Here is a 22,440-nt window from a genome sequence, read left to right as displayed (position 1 = left end):
ATATATATATATATATATATATATATATATATATATATATATGTATATATATATATATGTAAGCACGTGTGACATCTTGGTCTTGTCCTCAGAAAGCCTTTATTCCTTCAGTTTAGTTGACTTTTGCTTTAATGTTTGGTAGTATGTTAGTTTGTTTAACCAACAGTTGCAGTACAAAAAAAAAAAAAAAAAAGGAATTTTAGGATTTAGTTTGGAATTTTAGTTTGGAATTTATTTGACTTCCATGACTTCATATCTCCAGGTTTAGGGATAATTCAGCTTTTAACTGCTGTAAGGCAAGGCAGGTTTATTCATATAGCACACTTCATACACAAACGTATAATTCAAAGTGCTTTACATAAAAGGAAGTAAAATAATCATAAAAAATAATCACAACAATAAAACAAGGAACATATATTTTTTAAATGATTTATCTGTAGGTGTTTTAAACCAACATGTAACGCCACTGCTAGAAAACTGGGTATTTTACATAGTTCTGGATAACTGTAAAGTGTTTGTCTCAGAAGTTGAGAAGTTATATCAGAAGTTATATCAACCATACTGACTGTCCAGGGAATATCGCGGTCTTCTGTGAGGCGCGCGAGCGAGCTCCACTCATTCATCACGTCACTGCCCACGAGCGACGCGCCCTCACACGGATGCGCTGCTGTCAGAGCCGCTCTGTGGGATTGAGCGCTCCCTCTTTCCTTTTTCTTTTTTTTCACGTATACACTGCGAGACTTTTCCCCTCTCCACAGGTTCTCCTCGTTTTATAGGTCCTTTTAGTCTAGAATAGAAGCTGGTTAAGTGCACGGTGTTTCTTCTCTAAGTAAACTTGCTAAAAGTGCAGGTCTGGGAGGTTTTATTCGACTCGGAAGGGGTGATGATGGGGACTTTACGCGACCTCCAGTACGCGCTTCAGGAGAAAATCGAAGAACTGAGACAGAGAGACGCGCTCATTGACGAACTGGAGCTCGAACTGGACCAAAAAGACGAACTCATTCAGAAACTGCAGAACGAACTGGATAAGTACCGCTCCGTGATCCGCCCGGCGACCCAACAGGTCCAGAGCCGCTCGGAGCTGCAGGAGCACCAGCGCACCAAACGCCAGGCGATCAGCGCCGAACCCGCCAACGTCCAGCAGCTGAGTCACGTGACCCTGCCCAACGTCCCAAAGAGTGCCAAGTAGGTCAACTCGATACAATACAACCTCAAAATCATTAAATAGCATACTACATAAAAGTAATCAAATGCTGCATTTAAACCATCGAATACGTCAATAAAATCATGATCTAATACAACCTAAAACTCACTACCTAAACGCCTAACCTTTAATAGGCTACAAAGTGGAGTCATCACCAGGTTATGCTGTCTTTAAAACGTTCAATGTGTTATTTGAGGAATTAAAGTTATTAAACACCGCATAAAGCTCTATAAATACATCTGAATGACCTAGCCATAAAAGTAGCATACTAACAGCAACACTCGGTAAGAAACTTTCTTGCACTTAAATAAAAATATCTTATTTTTGTATATGCATGTATTGTTTTTTCCAAGTTTTGAATCTGACAAGATCCATTCCCACAGAACCCAAAGTTAGCTTAAACCCTGTAACATGGATAGATCCCTACAAGGAGACAAGAAGCTTCACTTCAGAAGATGCCTCCGTACACCAAATATTTGCCTAGCGTGTCATACTGTGTATTTGGACACTGTATACTGATTTGACACACTGCTTTTTGCATAAATATTGTAGACAAGAACAGAGTGCAAACTTTAAACTTCACTGAATTCACCTGCTGTTCTTCAGAACACCATCCATAAAATCACCTTAGGTTTTGCTAAAATACTAACTTGTAAATATGTTATTTTTACACACTTTTTCATCCTACCTGGCATTCTGGCAATGGTTACCATAGTAACTTTCTTGAAAGGGACAACAATATCATGGGCTGTGCAGGTTGCACAATTGAAATCATTATGATGTCTGCTGTAAATCTGAAAACTCAGACACAAACTCATTATGCTCTGTTCAAAATGCCATTCATTGACATTTGCAGAAGCATCTCATTGATGACGCTCCACAAAAGTTAGATTTTTCCACAAGGAAAGATCTGAACCAGGAATAATATGTCTGTACTGTGCAGTTATAGGAGCAGTGACGTAGGAAATACCCAAATACTATAATAACTGCTTTGTTTAACGGACTGGTAATTTGCTTATCAAAGCAGCATGATATTGTGCAGCATGTGGATCACAAAAGCTATTAACATGTTCAGCTGTTATTATGCACACACTGTCAAGACCAGAGGATCTGATCAGACTACACAGTTTCCCTGGAAGTGAAGGATTTTTTTTTGTTTCAGTCTGCTGTCATGAACACACATACCCTTAATTAATTAGCATCTAGTGATTTGGCAGCAGAGGAACATCACTCTTTTGTTTCTGACCAGCATGGCCTCCCCCATCTGCTGTGTATCTGACATTTAAAAGCTCAACACTGTACTAATTTACAACGTAACCTTGTCAACCCTCTGAACCCTATCGCACCAGAGTCTTTTCTTCTATTCTTTAAGGAATGATTATAAAGATCTGAATGAAAAAAGCTTTCGTGTTGGGCTGCCAGATGGGATCAAACTGGCATCAATATTGGTTTAGTCTTTGAAAGCTCATTATGTGTTGGAAGAGGATTCTATATCTTTGTGTGTGGTCAGGGAGATGAATGTTATTTTTGGAGAAAAATCCATTTATCTTTATTCTGAGTGTCTTTCTTTGCTGATGCATTAATGTATCCACTGTTCTGTTGCTTTTATTTCTATTCGAAGTATAGGCAAGTACTGTGTTTTTGCGAAAAATAATTCGTAATAGCGAGTGATTTACCCCTTTCTTTTCTTTCAGTAGAGTGTGTTTTTGCCATTTGAATGTCACTCACCATGTCTCTGTCTCATAATTGCATCTTGTTTCTTCCTGTTTCTGATTCTTTTTTTGCAGTTACCTTTGCAGTAGCCCTTGTTACACTCAAAGGGGTCATATGATGCCATTCAAATTTTTTCTTTCTCTTTGGAGTTGTCATGATGTGGGAAGATTTGCTTAGTGCTGTCCAAATGTTCACGCAAAGAATTAAGCGTGACTTTTATTCTCGCTGTTGCTGCCGGCACCATGTCGTGGAGATGCATGGTTTTATGTTTATGCAGCACAATTCGCAACGTATAAGTCATTATAATCAATAATTATGTCCCCACTGGATGCAACAAATGCCTTGTTTGTAATATATATTTTTTTGTCTTGTTGCACTGGTACACATCGCTCCAGAGTATGTTAAGGGGCGTAACATTTCCGTCTCGCTTGAGGTATTCAGCCAATCACAATGCACTGGATAGCTGGCCAATCAGAGCACACCTCGCTTTTCAGACCGATGAGTTTTGTAAAAATCGACGCATTTCAGAAAGGCGAGGCATATATAGGAGAAGCAATAATGTACAGTATGTGGAAAATAATGTGTTTTTAACCCTGAAACCACATAAACACATTGCATTACACCAAATACACAAAATTAAAAGAGCTTTACATTTTTTTTTACAATTTCAGTTTAAAATAATTTTTGTATTTCAATTGAAACTTTTTTCAGTTAGTTGCCAAAGCAACATTTATGTTTAGCTTTTCCATCTAATATTTTCATTATAATCAATAACCAAAACCTATTTTAAAGGTACAAGTTGTAGGACCTGCCACTAGAGGGCGCACTACCAAAACAATAACAATTGTGTGGTTTGATGATGCTAAGAAGGAGCGTGGAATGATGGGATTTGTTGTCTTCTACCCAACCGCTGATGGCAATCAATCAGACGATATGAAAATGATTACCACTTGTTCAACAAATATATGCACTCATGTACATTCAAACACAATAATTGGGCATACATAGCAAACGCGAGTTCAGCGATTTGCGCGAGTGGATTACATAGAAAGTCAATGGAAAGTCTGATCAGACACGTCCTCGCGTGGGTCTAGATACGTGATGCCCTGCGTTTGGCATGTATGTCCCATAATACTAATCTTGTTGATCATTATAATAGCATACATTTTCTGTAAAGATACAAATCAAAACAACTCACCTGTTGAGTAAAACACGAGTGAGATCGGCATCTCCTTCTAGTTGAAGTTTGTCACGAAGCTATCTCCGTCTAGAGAATGCAACACCGATATTGATCCTCTCTCTTTCTCTCCTCTTGTCCCAAACTCTTCTTGGGTCGTTTGGTTGGCCCATACGCTTACGTTTACAGGAGCTATCCTTGTCGACAGAACCAGAGGCAGATGGTAAACAGTAATTATGTTCCATAAATAAGTAACACAATCCACCATAACACGTGCAAGAAGAAGTAAATAAGGAACTGCTTGAAGCAAGCTAGTGGTTTGCTGGACGCTAGACACTACTTCCGCATTTGTCCACGACACTGTTGTCATGTGGTTTCTACGTCAGTAAAGGCGGTAACAAAGGGGATCTAACATCATTGACAGGCGACTGCACTGTCCCATGTCACTGTTTAGAATGGGAATTTTCTCATGATTTACAAGTAGTTGAAAACATTAGAGATATTGTTAGTAATCAGCTGGACAAAATATATAACACTAGCCTAGTGGTTTTTGGATATTTTACTGCAAATATCTTACAATTGTACCTTTAAAGCTGCAGTAGGTAACTTTTGTAAAAATATATTTTTTACATATTTGTTAAACCTGTCATTATGTCCTGACAGTAGAATATGAGACAGATAATCTGTGAAAAAATCAAGCTCCTCTGGCTCCTCCCAGTGGTCCTATTGCCATTTGCAGTTACGGAGCGCTCCCGGGTAAGAAACAACCAATCAGAGCTGCGGTCCGTAACTTTGTTTGAGTTCAAAATGTAGAAAAATGTATATAATAAGCGAGTACACCATGAATCAATGTTTTTAGCTTGTCCTGAATAATTAGGGTACATCTATAATAAGTGTTTATATTCAGACTATTTTAGATTGTTTCGGGGGTACCGCGGCGGAGTAACCCAGTACCTTTGTGATTCTTCATAGACATAAACAGAGAGAAGTAGTTCCGGCTACGATGTTCTTCCGCAAGACGCAAGCAGTTCTGTTTATTAACTGCTAGAGCGTCAAAAGTTACCGACTGCAGCTTTAATGGATTTAATTCTCGTTTTATTACTTTTATACCTATTACCTATTACATTATAGAAAATGTCAATATGGTTGCAGAGTGGACTAACTTAACCAGACTGATTCAGGTCGACCTTCCCTGTATCAAGTTCATGGCTGTTCTATGGCAACTTTGTACAAACATTGCAGAAACAATTTTTTTCATTTAAATATAGATTCTGTTCTATTCCACTGAGTCAGAATATGGGTAAAAGCAACCACAACAATGCACTTCCAGGCATAAGTATCACCATTCTTATAACTGCAATGCAGAAAATAAGGGAATGATTATTTTTGCCTTCAGAGTAAGCCTAAATCTATAGAAATAAATCAACTTGGTCATTCATTTGTCTCAGGTTATTATGCACTATCATGTGCAGTATGAGCGGCTATAGCCTATGCAGTGAGACTTTTCACCATGTTTTAGCTATGCACAGAAAATGTACAGAACTGTCAAGCCACTCTAACAAAAAATTAGCACCATTATTCAGCTTGAGTGTTTATAGTTCAGTTCAGTTCAATAACTTTAAACTTCTTTAATTATGAAACAAGTTTAGTTCAGCTATAAGCAGCTCTACAGAAGACTAAAGTGGCATTATTCAGATCAAGTTGATACATTTTAGTTTAAAAACAATGTTGCAAAATTCAAGTATTTAAAATTATATTCCCTTGATAAAAAATGTTGCAACACAAACAAAATTCCTACTAATAAGAAACGTACTTGCGGACATTCAGCCATTGTGGCTCCATGTCCACAGCTTTCTCCAATTTACTCTGCTTTAAGCCGTAGCATACTTTGTCCTTTTAAGGGAGACAGTCTGTCGACCTGTTTGATGTGAATGTCCTCCTGAAAAAGGCAGTGAGTAAAATTCTAAGTCAAACAGAGACTGGTTACAGGATGATCCAGAGGTTGTCTGCTGTAAATGAGTCCAGTGATCTCTGTGCTTTTACTGGATGTAAAACATCTCCCCCTCCCCAGAGAGCCAATGTCCTCTAGAATTCAGACTGCCATACAAAAATAACACACAAGTCTTGCAGAGATTGCTCTGATTTTGCTCTGCATGTAAACACCTTTATGGACCTTCTGGTGTCTTATTTATTGTGTTCATGTTGGTTTTATGTTTTGATAGCTAAAAAATAGAAAAAAGTATGTCAATTTAAATGTCTTGTTAATTCAAACGTCATGTAAATGCACCGATTAAATTCAGCAGATGTTTTTATCCCTGCTGCCTTACATTCTCAGTTGCATCACATAAGTGATGAAGCTGCTGTTTATTTGCAGCTGGATTTGAGTGTGTACTTATTATAAGGCAATTGCATTTAAATAAACTGTGCTAGTTTAGCTATAGCTCCGAGATGTTTCTCCTAAACATCATTGGGAATAAAGGAATAGATTTGGAGAAATATAGCATTAAATCAAACGTCAACAAACATCTTAATTTGTTTTCAATATAAAGGAATAGTTAACCTCGAATATTTAATGTACTCACCTCTAAGCCATCCAAGATGCAAATGAGTTTGTTTCTTCATTGAAACAGGTTTGGATCAGTGGATCACCTGCAGTGAATGGGTGCCATCAGAATGAGAATCCAAACAGCTAATAAAAGCATCACAATAATCCACATGTAATTCACCTCACTACAGTCCATCAGTTTGTGTCTTATAAAGAGGAAAGCTGTGTGTTTGTAAGAAATATCCATTATTAAGGTATTCTTAAGTTGAAATCATTGTTTCTAATTAAAATATGAGTCCTCTCTCCATAATATTGCTTTCTCCATTGAAAAAAAGTATGAATGGGTTAACTATTCCTTTATACTGAAAACAAATTAAGATGTTTGCTGAAATGTCTTGCTTCTTACATATTTCTCCTCAAGACCCTACTAATCTCAATATGATCTCAAATATTTCTCATCAGATTCCAATAACATCAAATCAACTGAGAAGTGCTATTAGAATTCACTTTTATTTCATTGCCCTTTAAATTTATTGTAATGTATGTCAACAGTTGTCTCATTTGTTTCTATTTTTATATCTTTAAGTCAATACACTTTTCCTCAGGGTTAGACTGTCTGTGTGTGTGTAAGCAAAATGAAGGGAGCTCTACGTGAAGTACTGCTGACATCCTGAAAAAAAAAAAAGGTCTGTTTTTGCTCACGGTGGAGCATGTCTGTGGAATGTAAACACAGTGTGGTTCATAGGTGAGCGTTTGTGGGTTTTCGTAAGTAAATCAAAAGTCTGGCTTAAGTCCAGGTCCACAAAAACAGAGGAGCTGCTGTCAAGATGATAGGCTTTTTGTTGAGGAGTGCTCGGAATAGTCATATAAACAGTGATAATAAGATTTAAAGAACATATTCTAACACATTTTCCATCCACCAGCACTTGAGCAATTAAATGTCATTAGCAGAACTAAATGGATTTGCATAAATAATGACTTAAATTGCATAATCAGTCTCTAAGCAGGTTTTAAAACACAGGTTTTCAAAATACAATTCCGTTTTCCATTTTTCAGTCAAACAGATCCACTTCAAAATGGTGTTATGAGTTTTATCTGTGTTTTGAGAGGCACAGTGTTTACACTCTTCATAACTATTGCTATTTTATCATGAAAGAATAAAAAACATCTAATATTTCAGAGAATAATCTTTGGAAATATTTTGCTTTGAGTTGCATTTCAGAAAATGTTCATTACCGAGTCCCTGTGTGGGAGGTTATATTGAATTTTAATTACTTGAAATGTGTGTATTTGTGTATGTCTGTGATGCACACCTCATTTTCAGCTAGTCTTCTGATTTTTGTTTGCTATGACATCCAGCGCCAAGCTGCCAACTAAGAGATTCCTTACACATTCCTTGTGGATTCATTTCTGAAGCATCGCGTTATTTGGAATTCCATACTGTCATGCAGTTCTTACCGTTTCGACAATGTGTATAAATTGTAATACTCAGATTTTGCACAACATTTGCCAAAATGTGTACAACAAAGTACAGTGCATTGGATCCTCAATCCCACAATGCAGTGTGTTTGCATTACCTTCCAACTTTTTGTTTGGAATGAAACTGCCAGCCATGCATAACAATATTAATAGTATCAGCTGTTATTTTTACTATTTTTTGTACTCATAGTTTTATTGAATAGCCAAAAGTTAAGATTAAAAATGATAAGTGGACAACACTCGTGGAATTAAATTCAAACATAATCATAATGAGGTCATGAGTTCATATTGATACTGTTTGAAATGTTTATGTTTGCATATTGCATTTTGTTTCACAAACAAGTTTTTAAATAGTTGTATTTAGTGTATTCTGAGCAGTTAGCAGCAAGTTTCTATTTCAGGCATAGTCATTATTATCTTTGTTAATTAAATGATGTGGGCCTATTTAACAATGTTTTCCTGCACTGTACAGGTCAAAAGAACTGATCAAGTCAGCTATTCTGGACAATGACTTCATGAAGAATCTGGAGATGTCTCAGATCCAGGAGATAGTGGACTGTATGTATCCAGTGGACTATGACAAAAACAGCTGTATTATTAAAGAAGGGGATGTGGGCTCCCTCGTCTATGTCATGGAAGGTGAGAAACAAAACAAAAAAATACAAATTTAAAAGAGTGTTTGGGCTTTAAATATGTTTAGTAAGACGTAGTTCACCCAAAATGAAAATTCTGTAATCCTTTACTCACTGTAATATATTTAAAGAGTTTTTCTTCTGAGAAACACAAAAGAAAACATGTTGCACCATGTCTGAGCAGCTGTTTATTTGAATGAACCTTGATTTCAAGTCACTGTCAGGCTGCCCCATAAAATTATCAAAACAGTTTTGTGTACAACATATGTACTATCTCCCAAAGCTTCTAAAACCATATAATAACTTTTATAGCCATATAATAGCCTTAAGTTTGGAATAGACCAAAAGTGAATCAAAATTGTAATTTTCTGACTAAACTAAAGCCACTTAGTTTGCCTACATGGCACCACCAGTCCCAGGGATCAAACACAGTCACATTTAGGCTTCTGATGTAGATCCTCCAAATGGATCTGGAATACTGATCCTGTGCATAGATTTTATTGATTAGGTGCTTATAAAATTGATCTAGTAATAGCAGCCAAATCCTCTGAGAGCTGTAACACTACAGATCCACTGTTGACTAACATGTAGAGTAGATATGCTGAGCTATAATGCCCATATATACTGTACATTTTAATTTATATTGAAAGAGCTCTTCAACTATTTTCTTTTCATGGCCAAATTAGGCAAAAGGAAATTTTAGGGGTGCCCAGACTTTTTTAAAAAGTCATGTTTAAGGTGTTAACACATTAATGTTACATTTGTAGAAGTAGTTTTCAAATTAGGAAACTGGGGAAGAACATGTAAGATTTAGTAAATTGCATACCTTTGACAAAATAGTCAGAAATACACAAATATGACCTTCTAACATACATGAATTACAATAAATACATGCAGGTTCAGTAATGCTTCATGTTTCTTTGCATGGAAAATAATTAGACAGTGCTTGTATTGAATGCATTGAATGCATCGTGTGCATTAATGCGAATGTGTATGTGATCTATCACTTTTTTATATATATATTTGTTTAAGCATCAGTGTTATTGGATACTCATTTGCTATTTTCATTAAATATTGGATTTTGTATTGGTGACACCTGCAGAAGTCAGGTTAGGATTGTGTCGGCCACCTGTCTCTGAAGTCATTACATCTGTCAATACATCTGTCGATTTCTGTTGTTTAATGAGAGGAAGGAGCTGTTGTGTTTTCTTAGGATCACAGGATTTTCTCTGTCTTTCCTCTTTGTGTTCTTGAGGGAATGGAGGAACACTTGGTTTGAATTAAGGGATTTTGTTAGTCATGCTTCAGAGATTGGATGCTTTTGTAGTACAAATTGGGCACTTGCCCAACACACTATATCATGGGTGCAAGCCAATTAGAAAGAGAGACTAAGTGGATATTGGCTGCATACAGTCCCAGAACACATTAGAGTATGTTGTTTTTCCGAAGTAATATGTCAAATACAATAAAATGTAGACAAAAACCTATTTTTAATTAATTAAATCCATTCTCTCAGCATTAGCTCTGCCATATTCTGTTATTTCCATAGAAAACAGCAAAGGATTCAGAGAGAACAGAGACGGGAGAGAGAGAGAGAGAGAGAGAGAGAGAGAGAGAGAGAACGAAGACTATTCCTTTGGGCTTTCTATTAGAAAGAGAAATAAACTTTTCATGGCAATTCCTGTCTTCCAGGATGAATTATTTACATGTGAGACAGGATGAAACAAATGATATAGATTGAAAAGGCAGAGCAGTGAAGAGCTTGTGATATACAGAATGACTTTAATGCTGGAGGAATCCTCTATTCATATTATCCTTTCATCAAAATCGAGGTCTCCATTTGAGAGTAAAAGGTCAGTGATGGAGGTTAGAGGATCAATAATAGTGATCCAAACTCAACTGACCAGCATTTCCACTTGAAGCCCAAAATCACATTAAGTGAGTCCAGTAGATTTATGGTCCAAAAGAAGCTTTTGTTTGTGAGATATATCATGGGTGGACAGAGTATTTAAGCTTTCAGTCACACGACAGGGACATTACAGCTGAGATAATTAGTTCGGCCTTACGACAGGAGAGCCTAGACAGGAAATGATGCCATGCTATTATTGTGCCTTGAATGTCATATTAGCCTGTGTGCTGAAGTCGCCATGCTAATTAGCCCCAATCTGAATAAATAAAGACACGCTTAATGACTGTAGATAATGTCAGCTCTAAAATTGCAGCTTGTGTATCTGATACATGATTTCATACTACCCTGAAGTAATTTACCAGTAACCATTTGGAGACGCCAACAGCAAAATCCCTCTGTATGGAAAGTGTTCAGTTAGGAAATCTAAAATGGTCCCATGTTTGACGCGCCAGGGCACATTATCCTAGAATTTTTTTTATTTTATTTATTTTTTAATCATAATGTAATTTTTTTTCAACCTCTGTAATAGTGATTTACTTATATAGCCAATAGCCAGTGCCGTTATGTAGAAATGGCTTATATATGCCAATATATTTTACATTCTGAAATCTGACATACAGCATTTTGAGTGAAAGTGGATATTCAATAACAAAAAAAAATGTAGGGTGGGATTAGAATTTCAAAATTAAAAGTCAATTATACAGCAGAATAGAGCTACAGTACTGTAGGTGGTTAAAGGAGCAGGACTCATTCATAAGGGAAGCAATTTCACAGGCTGGGCATTTTACATAACATTTTGATAAAATAACTTTATTCAAAATGTTATATACTGATGAATGATCAAATGCAACATTACTTGGAATGTGCATTAAAAAAGACAATATGGTAAATTTTTATTTCATGCTGACTATATTGATGAGGAATGAATAGGTATGGATTGACCACAGGGCCCGTAGTCCTCTGGGAGCCTCAGTTTTTCCAACAATGACTCATTCCAAACATCCAAACAGCTTCATCTCTTCATACTGATAAATTTATTTTATCAGGGTTTTAAAGAAAGAAAAAATAAATAGAATTCACTTAGTGACTGTTCTCTTCTTAACATTTCCAATCAATTATAACATCAGAACTGTGGTTAACCAGCATGAAAGGTTGGTAGAGAGAGTATGTGTGCAGTAATGCTACAAATAATTATGTGTCACAGTGGGCTGGAGTTGTAAATTTGCCATCATTTTTTGTCTGTAAATATTGTAGCTTTTGTTACTTTTTATGTGACATTGATATCATGCTTTTAGGCTTATCTGGTGCTATGTTGAAGGTTGTGGCTTCTTTTTATTCTGGTCACTCAATATGACAGACAACAGAAGCTGTCATGCAATTTGGTCAACCAATTTAATGAACAATGAATGTCCCATGAATTATTCCATCGGTTTACAGGTGTGCACTTGTTTCTCTTCCCTCATCCTCAGTCACGTCTCTGTGTCCTGTTCTCTGTTTTTTTTTATTTGCTTCTTTTTCTTTAAAACTCTTTTTCTTTAAAAAGTCTTGTCACAAAAATGTTTTACATATAGGTAGGCCTACATAAAGTAATGTATTCCTGTGATGGCAAAGGTGAATTTTTATCAGCCACTGTCTTTACTGTCACGTTTAATCAATTGAATGCATAAAAAAAATATATATATATATAAAACAACCAATAATATAATAGCACAACTGCTCAGTCCAATCAAATCCCAGTGGATAAAATCAAGTTCCCCCTGCATTATTTCCTGCTCAGTGTTTTGTTTTACTCAGATGTATACCATGCAGAGTTCATTTCAGCCTGCAGAGTAAACACAAGACAATCTCTCATCATTTAATATCTGTCTTCAGTGGCCTTATCAGTCCGCTCTCTTTATTTCATTTCATGCATTATTTCATTCTTGCCTGTTCGATCACTTAGCATCTGTCTCAGAGTTATTAATGTTTGTTTAGGAGAGCCCATGTCAGGGGAACATCTCTGTCTCTTGCTCTTCCTCTACTTCTTATCTCTGTGAATCATGGGTAATATATGATTGGCTGTAGGGCATTAATAGGAGCTACTCTGAAACATAATGCTTAAAAACCATGACAACATTACGAGCAATGTTACATGCCTTACACTGCCAACCCTTAACGTGACAGTGTGTGTATGGCATTGTAGTTTTCCATTCTTTGCCAAAAAAAGCACATTAGTGCATGTTGGGAAAAGTAATCAGTTGTGACCCTTTGGGTCATAGCTTCCTGTGTCTGTCCAAGGAGGAACTGGAGGTCACGCTATTGGACATTATTGCTTCCTGTTGTGGTGGTGGGCGTATTTTGCTTTGGGAAAAACATTTGAGACACTTAAAATGACTACAGCTTTTCAGTGTGAACAAACTGGGGTCTGAACTTTACAAGTTTGACCCAGTTCAGGCTCATAGTCTTCACAGTCCTTTTGGCTGTATTCATATTTTTTTCTATTACATAAATGACATTCTATTTAATGAATGTAAATGCTAGGCTTAAATCGTTTTATGACTTTATGAATGTCCTGTTTGAAGAGTATGTCCTGCGGTGATAATACGCTGTGTTCATATTTATTATTTAATTCTTTAATGGCTCATATACTTACATTCTAGTTTTATATCACACATTTATGACCTTTTCCGGGCCACTTGTTAATCAAATCTTAGCCTGTTTTGAATATTATCTTACACTCTGACATTACATGAGAAGTTATTTGCATGTTCTAACCTCTTATTTTAATATGATCTTAAAGCATTTGGTATAATGATTATATATTACTTTCTTGTATACACTTACACTATTGTTCAAAGTTTAATATTGCTAAGATTTTGTTGTTGTTGAAAGAATTCTCTTAGGCTCATCAAGGATGAATTTATTTAATCCCAATACAGTAATATTTTGAAATATTATTACAAGTTAAAATAAGTCAGAAATAGTATAGTATAGTATATATATATATATATATATATATATATATATATATATATATATATATATATATATATATCAAGGTTATCAAGGTTGGGGGTTTGATTCCCAGGGAACACATGATAGGTAAAAAATTGATAGCCTGAATGCACTGTAAGTCGCTTTGGATAAAAGCGTCTGCAAAATGCATACATTTATTTAAATTTAATTTTAAATGTACTTGTTCCAGTCATTATAGTACATGCTTTATGTCAAACTGTAAGATTGAAGACTCTCTCAGATGTAAGGTATGTTTAAGTGTAAGTGTGCTTTTCGAATCAAAGATATAAAGCATCTACTCAGGTAAACATATGTTGCATTGTTTATCTCAGAGAAAATGGTATCAGTTCCTCTAGAATGCCTAATTTCATTTTCTGAAGAACTCCATGTTGTGACACATGTGTGGAATATTTCTCGCATTAAGCCACTAAAACAGAAATATCACAAACAGATGGAGACTGGCTCATCCAGAATGATCTGTGCTGTTTGTCATGAGCATGCAAAGTAAAAAAAACATCTAAATAATTTAATTGTCTACAAATGTTAATGACTTAGGCTTAGGGTTAGGGTTAAATTCTCTCAATTCATTCACATTTGGCAAGAGTGGCAAAAAGTTAATTTTGAACCATGATAATAATGAATGCAGAGAAAGGTTTTGATTAGGTCAAGGCCACATGAAAGTCATTCTGCCCCATAATCCTGTACTGCCAGAGCTGAATATTAATGATAAATTAAATAGTCCATCGTAAGGGAAGGGTCATCAACTCTCTCTCTTTTCTCTCATTCTCTTCCATTCTCATATCTCACTATCTCTCCTTTTTACAACCTTGATATGCCCTTCACACCTTTTCAATATCTCTCTCTGCACTGCTCTCTCTCATCTCACATGGTCGTTCACCTGTGTCGTCACCTGTCTGAGTGATCAGCTGCTGAAAAGCTGCTCGACTTCCTGTTATTCTGCTCACAGTGTATCATATCAGCACATCTACAGTTGACACCTCTGAGAGAGAGAGAGGTGAATTTTAATGTGCAGTTACACTAAAGGCAACTAGACTTTATATATAGCATATACATGCACGAGTATGAAGCCTGTTTTTAAGACCATTACAATTTCTGCATTGATAATCTCATCAGTATTTAAAAAATTTAGTTAAAACAAAAGTAATTTTCATAATATATTACAATCTTTTTAATCAAAAATTTTTTTCTTATGTTTGTACTTTTGATTTTGAGATTTAAATGAGGGCGATATTCTTCCCAGGGCGTCATGAAATTCACCGCTATTCTGACTTTTATGATCTGGTTTTAAACTGAATTTATTAAATGTGTCTCTATTTCAGTGTGTATAAATGCTGTTTAAAAGTGTTTACTCTGTTATTTACATTTGTGTTGTTTTTTTGTTTGTTTTTTTTTTCAGAGGGAAGAGTTGAAGTGTCTAAAGAAGGAATGAAGCTGTGCACTATGGGACCAGGAAAAGTGTTTGGAGAGCTCGCCATCCTTTATAACTGCACCAGGACGGCCACTGTGAGAAGTGAGTACAAACAGAGTGCAGTGATAAATAAAATGAACCTAATTTGGATTCTGATGGCTCAAGCAAGGGACATTCTTTCAACTACACACATAGACTAACACATCTTAAGTCTGTTCTAGGCCACATTTCCCAATCTGCCACCGTAGGATTATAATTCTCGGTACGATAGAAGACATCTAGTCACTCCATCTGTGATGATAATCTATCTGTAATTTCATGGATAAACAGGAGGCCAGATTAAGAGAGATATGATGGCTGAATTAATATTAGGAGACAACAAATGAGTGAAAAAATACTTGTGTATTGTAGTCTGTTATTGGTTATTTTGTGATTTAAACAACCTCCTTACCACAAGTATTAAAATTTGCCAATTCTTTACAAACTACCCAATTTTCATCAGGCTTTTCCACATTCATAAAAAGACCTAAATTGCAAAAACTGGTTCTGTAATAGCCACAGTTAATGCCCACTGTTAATCCGCCACGGGATTCAAAACATGATGTCACAAAACATGAGTTTTTATCTCACAATTTGAACTTTTCTCCAGCAATTCTGAGTTTGTATCGCGCAATTCAGACGTTTTTTAAATCTCAGACACTCATAGTTGCAAGACATAAACATATAATTGCAAGGTGTAAACAGAATTGTGAGATATAAACAAGTGCGACATATAACTGCAGGATATGTTTATAACTGAATTATGATATATGAACTTGCAATTACAAGAAAAAAGTCTGAATTGAGAGAGAGAAAAAAAACAATCACTTATAAAAAAAATTTAAACATTTAAATTCAAAATTCAAATGTAAATTGTGAGAAAGAAAGTCAAAATGTAGTTAATTGTAAGATATCAATTCATAATTGTGAGAAAAAAAGTCTAAATTGTGAAACATTAACATATTTTAGCCAGATCATCTCATATGCACATGCTTGTGTGCTGTGTGGTTTCTGAATGATCTGCAAGCCTTTCTGTCAATTATTATTCCATTCTTCTCTTCATTTTCTTTTTCCTCTGTACCATTGTTCTTCTTCATGCATATTCTGTTATTGCCTCTGCTTGGCTATTTTTCTCCTTCCTCTATCGCTCCTCCTCCGGCTGTGTTTATGGTGTTTCTGCGCTCCTCTGCTCTCTGTCTCTGGTTCTCTGGTTCTCTGGATAGCGTCTGGAACAGGAAGTGAGCTGGACTGGGATTAGGGGAATTGCTTGTGTCTGATCTCTCCATGCACGGCCAAATGCGACACATATCCCTTGTGCATGACTACCACCAGCAAACCCATCTCTAATTTTACTCGGAATAGAATCTGGATAATATTAATCTCGGTTGTTTTCACTTCACTTCTGTTCTATTCGTGCACTGTAAATTTAAAGGTATTTTATATGACACAAATATATAGCATCTTTTGCATGCTGTTGATTACAATAGATAATAATTCCAACTTTTCTCTAAATTCCTGTAGTGCAGGTTTTATGGAAACCTAGCTGGAAATTGTATAGCACTCTAGATACAATTTAAAATGAGCAATTATTACACTGTTTTGATTTTTTGCATAACCATTTTTGTGCATATTTTAATTTACGTAATGAACATGTAAACCTAGTAATTTTCACACAACATGCCCAAACCTACCAGAAAAATGACAGGATGCAACTCTGCACTTTTTATGTGAAGCTGTAACCATAAACAAAAGGTCATCTGCCTAGATGCGTTTTACCACCTCAAAGGGATGATTTAGACAACTTTACATATAAAATGTAAGCACAACAAAAATATGAGCCTTTTAAACTAAGTATGCAATATCAGAGACTGGATCACTATATAAAACTTCAATATGTAACATGCCTTGCACTATTTGTGCTAGAGACATGAATGACACCACAAATTGTGGGGCTCATTGAACATAGCTGCATTTCCTTTCAAAGCGATCAGACACCTTTGAAATGTTTCGTAACTACAAATTTAGCAATTGCAGGCAGCACTTTTCCTCAGAGAAAGTATCTGTATTGCCAGCCGAGTCTTTGCATACCTGTAGCTACATGTGTGTTTATCTTTCTCTCCCTGCCTCTTTCTTTCAAACACACACCTTTTGTTGTAGTTGGTTTCCAGTGGTGTGTGCATGTAAATGAGTCTTCTGGAGAAGCTGTGGCTATAGTATTAGAATGCACAAGGGAAACAGCACAGATATGTCAGTGCTTAAAGTGGTTTTGACCTGATCTTAGCCACCCTTCAGCTGCCCTGTCTTTTCACAGCTATAAGCAACAGAGAGCAGGTCCAGTGCTTCACAGGACATGATAGATGAAGGCTCTTTATCACAATCCTCTGATATAATTATTGAACCCAAGTGGATGCTCAATAGAAGAGAAACACTGACATAGCCTAGCAAGCACATTAGAAGCCCGGAGGGGAAGCTAAAAACATTATGAAAGCAAGCGCGTTCATGTTTGTTACTTTATAGAATGACATCAAACCAGAGCTGTTCAGTATATTTGCTATAACTAAATAAGTTGTTGTCTTTTAGAGGAGATACAAAATTTACATTAAATGCTGATTCATCAAATTAATCACATACTGTATATTTAATTGCTGAGTGAAGCATTCAAATTATAACATTCAGAAAAAATTGAACTGGTCACCTGTAACAGTTCAGTTTATAATTGCATACAGTGTTATTAAATGGTTCCATTTCAAATAAATTATGTTCTTTTTAGCTGTTTTTCTATTTATTTTCATACAGCATTTTAATCGTTTTTCACAAGAGTATTAAGCAGTGCAACTGTTTTGAACATTGACAATAATAAGAAATGTTTCTTCAGCAGCAAATTAGCATATTAGACTGATTTGTGAAGGATCATGTGACACTGAAGACTGGAGTAATGATGCTGAAAATTCAGCTTTGCATCACAGGAATAAATGGCATTTTAAAATGCATAACAATAGAAAACAATTATTAACTTGTAATATTATTTCACAATATTACTACATATTGTTGACTGTATTTTGGATAAAAAAACATAGCCTTGGTGTGCATATGAGACTTTTGTATTTGTATTTTATTTATCTATTTATACATTTTAATCTAATCTATCTTTTCATATTTTTTATTTAGACTTCTGTCCTGTTCTAGGATGCAGTACTTATTTGTGGAATCAATGTCCATGTCCAAGATTTCTGACAGCTTCAGTTCCGACCTGTTGTGTGTACATGCTGATAGACTCCAACTGAACTGCTGTCCATTCCTTTAGCTTTGGTTCAACAAGCTTTTTCCTCATACACAGCCTTCTTGAGTGCAATATGATAAAATGCATCCTACTGGGAATGGAACATTTTTGTGTCAGTCATGGAGGTGTGAAAAGTGCAATTTGTATTGTTAAAATACAGTCTTCATGTGGTGCCAGTCTGTATCTGTGTGTGTATTTCTGAGATTGTAATGCTCAGACTGGATATCATCACTCCAGGTGACCATTCGAAATGGAGAAACATTTGCAGTAGGTACAAGAAAGAAAGAGTAAATGGTCAGAGATGCCAATTTAAAGGTATACAATAAAAGCTGCTATCATTTTCTTGCCTTTCTAGATGGTAATACAGTAGAGTTTGTGTGTATATAAGGTATATGTTTGTGTATGTGGAAATGACAAACCCATTTGCTGCTTTGCTAGATTATATCGCCATCCCAGAAGCATGGAAGTCGTAATGCTTTGAGTTTGAGAGATAAGCTCATGGACAAGACCTTGAGGTATACACTTTAGGTGTCTCAAACTGTAGTCCTGCAGCATTTCTGATGAAAACTCGATAAAACAGCAGGCATTTTAGTTCTGATATGAGTTTTTGTTTTCGATGATTATGGAAAACGTACCCAGTAGCGATCACTTTGCATTTCAGATACAACTTGCTTTGGCCCAGATGAATTTAGCAGTAGCCATCAGTAAGGAACAATAATGAAATTTGTTTTCTGAAGAATTTTCTGTGCAGCCATCCAACTGAGATATAAACACTTGATGCTGGAGGTGTTTTGTTCACTGATAAAACTTTTACCTAATGAGCCAGCAGCCCTGTGGTGCCATTTCAATTCACCATCTGATGCATACTACACACACAAATGGCACACGCTGGCTAAAATCACCAGTTGTAATATGTTTTCTGGAGTCAGGTTTTTATTAGGTTGCAACATGAGTTTTTTTTTCCGGCCAAGTCGTGTATGTTTTTGTTATTTCTTCATATACAGTACATTGTGGAGTCAAAAATTTATTTAAATCATATTAAGATCTTTTTTGAAAAAGTACCATGTTTTGAGATAATAGTACATAATGTTCTTTGCAATAGTCCGTGAACTGAGGCCACAGAATAACAATACAACCTTTAGTTTACCTGTGCCTACCTCTGTCTTTCTGAAAAATGACTGTCAAGACTTTTTTGCGATCAATTTCAGTGTTTTTCGACCCCCATTCATTTTCAGACTCGGACTGCATTTGGTTTTCTTCTTATTGTTGAAATTCATAGGAATAGTCCTTGAGAAGATGTTGTAAGATTTGAAGTGATGGCACAATTTCTCTGGAGAAAGAGCAGAAATGGAAATCTCCGCTCTATTTCCTGGATACTGCTGTTTATATTAGTTGCAGTGCATCCGTGTTTTGAGAATACCTTGCAGTCGTATTCGTTCACGCTCCCTGAGGTTTCTGTTGTCTGTCATCTCTCTGGAATGATTTACTGAGGCAGACAGCACTTGAAGAAAACCTGTGTGGCTCCATCATGCAGTCCTGGTCTATTCTGGACCACAAGACAAAGTGTTCTGGAAATGACTTTTTTCCCCCTTCTTCATTATCTGAAATTAATTAACCTTACAAACTCCATTAAAGTATGAAAAAGTAGGAGTGGAGAGATGCAATGAACACCATGAAGATGATAGTATTAATGTTTCTCACAATCAATCATTTGACGTAAAACTATAACACTCTTTTTTCAAATGAAGGTACCTTCTTCAGGAAATGCTGGAATAGTCAAAATGTTTTCTCTTGAAATGAGAACGCATGTGTCACTGTTAGTCACCTTTAATATCTGTCTGTAAATCATGAGAGTGAATCTGGTTTTATGGGGAAGATAGATCTGTCAGTATAGGGTTGGAAGAGAATGGGTCGTGTCAGGGCAAGTGTGGTAGTGATACGTTTCCTCTCCCTCATGAATAATATTAACTTATGTGCTATCAGAAAGCATGCTGGGACGTGTGTTGCCTCTGACCACACAGCTTCTATCTCCATGTTAATTGAGAACATCATTTCCATCAGTGCTGCTGGGATGAATCTCTGGGTGTTGATGGCCTGCAGGGAAACTCTACTAAAACTCAAAACCTTCTCATATCATACGTACATGTGGCTGGGTGATATAGATAAAACATTATTAGAATATATTTACACATGAACTGGAGATTTTTTGTTCATTTATTCATTCCAAACTAAGAAACAGTTGTGCATTGCCCAAAACAAAGATAATATATAATTTCAAAATTACTTGCCATAAATATTATATTATATTATATTATATATATATATTTTCATTTATTCATTCTAAACCAAGAAACAGTTGTGCATTGCCCAAAACAAAGATAATATATAATTTCAAAATTACTTGCCATAAATATTATATTATATTATATTATATATAGGGCCGGGACTCGATTAAAAAAATTAATCTAATTAATTAGAGGCTTTGTACTTAATTAATCGAAATTAATCGCATTTTAATTGCATATAAATATTTGACCTGAGAACAGTGAGAAGTATTTTTTTTTCACATGGATTTATAGTATACCCTTGAATAATGACTGAATACATAAGCTTAAGCAACAAAATATTGTTTATTTTTGTTCAACCAAGTCTAGCAGACCAGTGCAATTTTTGCCATGAAGTGTAGCAATAGCATATTTAGAAACAATTTAGAAATAGTACATTTCAGAAATTCAGGTAGCTTATAGGTGCTGGAACCTTCTGTAAAGTGTTTTTTAAGTATAACACAATACTGTCAATTACATTCAGAACATTGGAAACACTGACTATTAGAAAACATCTCTCTGTTGCTTCAGAGGCCATAACATACTAAGTCCAACTCTCAATAACCTTGGCCAAAACAATAAAGAGTTCAACATAAACTGTTGCACCAACAAAATAATACATAGTTCAACATAAAGTGTAAAGTCCACGCTAGCTGCTATATGTTTTGCGTTGAGGTGATACTTGAGGCTCGATGTGCTGCAGTGATATGTGAACGCTAGTTGGTGTTTCAGTATAATCGGTCCGCCAAAACTCATCCAGTGAGAAACGTTCCGCGGTGCAAAAATAAATTACAAAAAATGCAGGATTTTTTTTTCTGTAACTAATTAATCTTAATTAACGCGTTATTTTTTGTGTAATTAATTAATCTCAATTAACGCGTTAAAGTCCCGGCCCTAATTATATATGATATTAACATGATAAGCTGTAAGAATAGTTACATATTATTTTTATCATTATTATTATACAATGTACAGCTATATTAAATGCTAAATATTATTATATTAAATATTTTAAAGCTTTTTGTTTTATTGTAGTAATTTGCAAATTGTGTTATTATTATTCAACGACAAAACATAAGCTCTAAGATTTTAATTTTTCATAACAAATAGTGTTAAAGCGTATTATATATTATTGTTCTAATTCATTCCTAGTTAAAATCTAGTTATTTGTAATAATTATTATAAATAATAATATATATAATTATTATATTCGTTATTAATATTAATGATATGCAAATAAGATGATGTAAATATTTTTTACTACATATTATGTTAACATTTTAGTCTGTTTCATATAGTTTATTGGGTGCTTAATATTACTTGTTACAAGGGAAATTGTGAATATTCAATATATTGTGCAAACTCATACATAGCCCTGATTAGAAATGAGATCTGCGTCCAGCTGTGGTGTTCACCATTTCCTCCGGCGCCTGAAATACACACATAAATCAGAGGATAGAAGCTGTGCTGGGTTTTGTTAAATAACATATGATCTAGCTTAAAGGAGGGATTTCGATTCAGGTAAATATGGAGTAAATTTGAAATGCAGCGCAAGTAATGTTTGTCTTCATGAACATATGTTGGTGGTTGTGTAGGTGGTTGCTGTTAAGTTGTTGTGTGTATCTGATTTATTCTGATATGCCACGGGGCTGAATGTCATTACGGATACAAACAGGAGCTGATTTTGCCCTCTCTCTTTAATACACAGCAGAGAG

At 35.4% G+C, this 22,440-nt stretch overlaps 1 pseudogene; it reads left to right on the top strand.

Moving 5' to 3' along the window:
• Positions 1-597: 597 nt before the first annotated feature.
• The window catches only part of LOC113070411 (cGMP-dependent protein kinase 1-like), a 48,307-nt pseudogene continuing 26,464 nt past the window's right edge, over positions 598-22,440 (top strand).

Source organism: Carassius auratus, unplaced genomic scaffold (genome assembly GCF_003368295.1).
Source record: "Carassius auratus strain Wakin unplaced genomic scaffold, ASM336829v1 scaf_tig00003867, whole genome shotgun sequence".
Classification (NCBI taxonomy): Eukaryota; Metazoa; Chordata; class Actinopteri; order Cypriniformes; family Cyprinidae; genus Carassius; species Carassius auratus.
The sequence above is the reverse complement of the archived record's forward strand: the minus strand, read 5'-3'. Positions and strand labels throughout refer to the sequence as shown.